The 5557-nt window shown below is 36.2% G+C and overlaps 1 long non-coding RNA gene across 1 annotated transcript; it reads right to left on the minus strand.

Annotated features, from left to right (window-relative positions):
• Positions 1 to 371: 371 nt before the first annotated feature.
• Positions 372 to 4112, minus strand: LOC115768822. Its single transcript, XR_004018622.1, has 5 exons — positions 3963 to 4112; positions 3632 to 3753; positions 1117 to 1288; positions 859 to 1050; positions 372 to 797 (listed from the first exon to the last, which is right to left on the minus strand). It is a non-coding gene; the product is annotated as an uncharacterized LOC115768822 (long non-coding RNA).
• Positions 4113 to 5557: the final 1445 nt, after the last annotated feature.

The following is a 5557-nucleotide window of genomic DNA, read 5'->3' on the forward strand; positions in this document are numbered from 1 at the left end:
TACGAGTGACAAAGGACATTTTGCCAGGATCGGACCAAAATTAAGCCAGATATAGTTATTTTAAGTTTAAATAAGCTAAAATTGTAATTTATGCTCGATTTGTATAATTTTCAAAGAAATAATTTAGGACATTTGCTAAAAAACAACAATTTTGTAAATAAATCAATAATTTGAAATAAAAATGGGAATTTCCTGTATTTTTATTTAAAAATTCAAAAATCCATTGCATACCCCCAGGGGCGCCCGTTGGGCTGCCGAGATTTTTCTTATTTTTTTTTTTTTTTCGTCTGATTTTCGTTTTTAATGCGTTGGAGATATGTCGTTTTGAAACGACATATCTCCAGCGCTCTGATTTTCGTTTTTAATGCGTTGGAGATATGTCGTTTTGAAGCGACATATCTCCAACATTTGCATTGCATACCCAAAAAGGGCGTCTGGTGGCAGCCGCTGACTGTCGAGATTTTTCTTAAAATCTGCCAAAATACCAGGCGAACATAAATGCCCAGCAGGTCGACGCAGAATATTTTTATCTGCCGAAAAAATTCGTTGCATACCCGCACGGGGCGTCCCCGTCGCCGGCCGGGTGCCAAATTTGCACTAAAATTCCACTCAAATACCAGGCGAACAGAAATGTAGGTCGATGAGTTCTACGAATGAAAAAATTCATTGCATAGCATAAAGGGGCAAAAATGTAACTCAATTTAAATGAGTGCTGTTAAATAGCAGTTGCTGTTAAAAGAGTGCTGTAAGCCGGCTGTTAAACAACAGCTGCAGCTGCAGCTCATGGAAAAGGGCTCCTGTAAGAAAAAGCATACATGTTTTTGGATCATTTCAATGCGCATTTTGCAGGAATCTGACCCTGTAGGTTCGCAAGGACTATATCGATGGTATGCTATGGAACCAAGGATATGCTAGTCAACTGGAAACCATCTTGGGGCCGGGACAGTTGTCCTTTAGGTTCGCTAGGACTATATCCCCGATATGGCATAACCAAGGATATATAGATCAACTAGAAACCATTTGCTGATTAAATGTTGTCCAAGGGCGTGGCTGAAAAGTAGAAAATGAAAAGAAATTAGTTTTTGTAAACGAAATTAAAACGGATTAATTACGTACGACTTGTGGAGCGACATATGTTAACTTTAAGGATTCGTGAGACTCAAAAAATCGACAGAATTCTACAAAATTTAAATACGATTCTGTTCAAGTTCTAACCATGGCATGAAATAACCAAGATCATTCAGTTTCCAAGCCTTACTGAATGTTTTCCTGTCCATGGCAGATTTAGCTGTAAAATTGAAATACAAATAAATTAGTATTCTGTTAGCTATTAATATCGTTTAAATTAAGTCCGACTTCGTTTCGTAAAAGTCTTTAAATGTTGTAACTTTATCTGTTCAAACCTCTGAAGGCAAAAGCTGAAGGCTGGCCAAAGCCTGGGCGCACAGCAAACTGAGCAAGCGACCGTAAACAAAGACACACACCCAAACATATGTATGTGTATGCATGCAGAGAGAATCGCCAAATATGCACATACATACATACATACATACATGCATACATATGTTATGCATGTGCATATATGTATGCGTGTGCATTATCTTCTTCTTATTCATTGCGCTCCCACGAATCTGTTGCGAAATAGAGAGAAAATTAGAGCAAAACGAGAAAAGAGGACTCTTTACGGCGCACCGAAGATTTAATACCCTTGCAGCAGACCACACTGTTTCATAAGCACAGGGAAAATAGTATAGTTAATGCCAGCTAGGGTTAAGATATGATATAGTGGTCCGATCCAGCTGAGAGACTAGTTCGCACATGGAAACAGACAGACAGACATGTATATATATCGACTCGGCTGTGGATACTGATCAAGAATATATACACTTTATGGGATCGGAGATGTTTCCCTCTCTGCGTTACACAATTCACAACAAAATAATAATACCCTCTGCAAGGGTATAATAAACACTTTAACATTTGTGCAAGTCTATAAAATCAATGGACTTCTTTAAATTTCGATGCCATTTTTGTCAAACTTTAGAATATGATTTTGTTTTAACGTCTGTTAATAACATACTTGCGAATTCTCACTTATATTTGTAAAGCAGCTTTACTTAAAATCACGTGAGCAAAAGTCGACGCACAGCAACTCGAATGCAAAAGATAACGGCATAAGCAATAATACTCAAGCATAAGTAGATATCAATTGCGAGCACACACACACACACATGCATGCAGCGAAAGAATCGCCAAATATGTATGTGTATGTGTGTGCATTATCTTCTTATGCATCACGCTCTCACGAATTTGTTGCGAAAAAGAAACATACATATATTTTTTATTAAGCTTTGACTCACATTATATCGCTTTCGCATAAAGTCTGAAAGTCCATTAAATCGATGCACTTGTCCAAAATTTGATTCCATTTTTCTCAAATTTTAGCATAAGCTTATTTTTTGGCTTTTACTACTTGCGACTTGTACAAGTCCGAAAACATATATGTATCATTAGATGTACGAATGGCATTTACTTGAGAATTTGTACTTATAGTTTTTGTAAAACGCGTTTAACTTAAACAAATTCACGTGAACAAAAGCCGACGCACAGCAACTCGAGTAAGCGTAAAGAAAGATAACTCATAAGCAATAATGCACAAGCATAAGTAGATATCAATTGCGAGAGCACACACACACACATATGTATGCAGAGGGAATCGCCAAATATGTATGTGTGTATATGTGTATGTGTATGCATTATCTTCTTATGCATCACGCTCTCACGAATTTGTTGCGAATAGGAAACATATTTTTTGCTGCGCTTCGAACTCACGATGGACTTCTTCAAATTTTGATTTCATTTTTGTCAAGCTTTAGCATACGTTTATTTTATGGCTAGTCCGAAAACGTCACTTATAGTTTTTATAAAACGCGTTTATCTAAAACAAAATCACGCAAAAGCCGACACACAGCAACTCGAGTCAGCGCAAAGAAAGATAACTCATAAGCAATAATACAGAAGCCTAAGTAGATATCAATTACGAGAACACACACTCACACATGTATAAAAAGAGAGAATCGTATGTATCGTATGCATATGTGTATAGATGTGTATGTGCATATTTTTGCATGAACTTCTTATCTTCCTTTGCATCGCGCTCTCACGAACTTATTGCGAAGAGGAAACATATTCTTTGCTAATTTATGGCTAGTCCGAAAACGTCACTTATAGTTTTTATAAAACGCGTTTATCTAAAACAAAATCACGCAAAAGCCGACACACAGCAACTCGAGTCAACGCAAAGAAAGATAACTCATAAGCAATAATGCACAAGCATAAGTAGATATCAATTGCGAGAGCACACACACACATATGTATGCAGAGAGAGCATCACCAAATATGTATGTATGTATATGTATATGTGCATATTGGCATTAACTTCTTATCTTCCTTTGCATCGCGCTCTCACGAATTTGTTGCGAAGAAGAAACGTATTTTTTGCTACTTTATATCCATTTCCATGTCAAACTTTAGTTTGTTTTAATTTTGTTTTTTAATGGCAATTAATACATGTGAGCCGTACATGTCCGAATAAGTGTATATGTATAAATCAATTACGAAAAACACTCACCCAAACACATGTATGGAGCGAGAGAATTGCCAAATCTGTATGTATGTATGTATATGTGTGTGTGCACATTTGCCTTAACTTCTTATCTTCTTATGCATCGCGCTCTACCATGATTTTTTTGCCTAGGAGAAAAATATTTTGTGGTTAACTTAAACTCACATTATATGGATTTCGTGTAAAGTCTGAAATTTTGGATTCCATTTTTGTCCAACTCCAGAATATGACATTTCTTTTTAATTGCAATCAATATGTATGTATGTATGTACTTGCGACCCGTACATGTCCGAATAAGTGTATATGTATGTATAAATCAATTGCAAACAACACTCACCCAAACGTGCATGCATATGTAGAGAATTGCCGAATATGTATGTATGCATATGTGTATTTGCGTGCTGGGGCCTTATCTTCTAATGCATCACATCCACAAAATAATAACGGGCTTGATATGCAGACTAGCGCACGCACCACAACAACATGCCCTGTCGACTAATGGGGCCACACTGACGCAAAGTAAAGTTGCGCAGCTCCATTAAAGCGGCGCTCACAAAAAAGAGCGCTCGCAGTTATTGATTGGACCAATCAGCGATCAGCACCGCAAACAATCGTGAGCGTGTGAGCGTACGCAAATAAATCACAGCGAACACACACACGAACAACTGACTGCTTATCTCTGGCTTACTCGCGTATGTGTATGTGTGTGTGTGTATGCTGAGCAATGTGGCGCATCGTTCTCACTCGAATTCGATCGTTTGTCTATTTTAAGTCACTTACTTTTAAGTCACTCACTCTGTTAGTTTGAGCTTTTATAGCTGCTAACCCGAGGGAAGTCTGCACCTTTAACACGTAAGTTAACTCGAGTGAAAATGTCAGCTTAGAGATAATAATTAATGTTACAAATTATGTTACATCAACGCACGAGTATGTTCATAAATTATTTTAATTGTTTTCTAATTTAAGGTTTGCTCTTGATTTTTTACACAATGACAGTTTGAGCAGCAAAACTGACAAAAAAAAATAGATAAATGTGAATTTTCAAATACAATTGCTCTTTTACGTTTTAAGTTTGGGCAGCACTGTAATTGGCTCAGTGCATTACAGTTTGAGCAGCGTGCGCAAGGGAGATAGCAATATGCAACTGAAGCACAAATTTACAGTTTGGTTTGGTTGTCCGCAGTTTTAGCAGCACTGCAAAGCAGTGTGCGAAAGCAACAGAGAGAGCGAGAGGGAGAGAGAGAGAGAGAGAGAGAGAGGTAGGTAGATCTATGTACATTTACATTGAATTATATATTTACTAATAAATATAAATTTTTGCATTTGTTTGCTTTCAATGAAATTTCCACATTTAAAGTATTTTCTTTTTTATTTGTTTTGTTTTCTTTTTGTTGTTTGGTTTTTCGCACAGCTTTTTGTGTGACGTCAACGAAATTTGCCTGTCAGCCGCAACTAGAAACTAATTTGTATTTATATAAATTATAAACTTAAAGCAGTGTGTTTTACTTTTATTTTGAAATATTTTTCAAAATATTTGTTTAACCCATTTTTCAACGCATTTTTTCCAGCGAGTGCTTGCCGAGCTACTCGTTGAAAGCTTTGCTCGTTACTTTACATATTTTTTCTTTTTGTTATTTTAAAGCTGTTTGGGTTTTTAGTTTTCATTTGTTTTTAGAATAAGTTTTAACATATCTTTTATCCCATTTTTAAAGCATTTTTTCCAGCGAATTGTTTTAGCTCCTTGGAAGCTTTACTCGTTACTTTATAAACTATAAACTTAAAGCAGCTTGGGTTTTATTATAAGTTTGGTTTTTTAAATAATTTTCAATATATTTAGTTCGCCCATTTGCAAAATATTTTTCCAGCGAGTAGCTGGAGCTACTCGTTGAAAGCTTTACTCGTTAATTAACATTTTTATAAACTTAAGGCTGT

This window comes from Drosophila novamexicana, unplaced genomic scaffold, assembly GCF_003285875.2.
Source record: "Drosophila novamexicana strain 15010-1031.04,08,12 unplaced genomic scaffold, DnovRS2.1 tig00002045-arrow-arrow-pilon, whole genome shotgun sequence".
NCBI classification, from domain to species: domain Eukaryota; kingdom Metazoa; phylum Arthropoda; class Insecta; order Diptera; family Drosophilidae; genus Drosophila; species Drosophila novamexicana.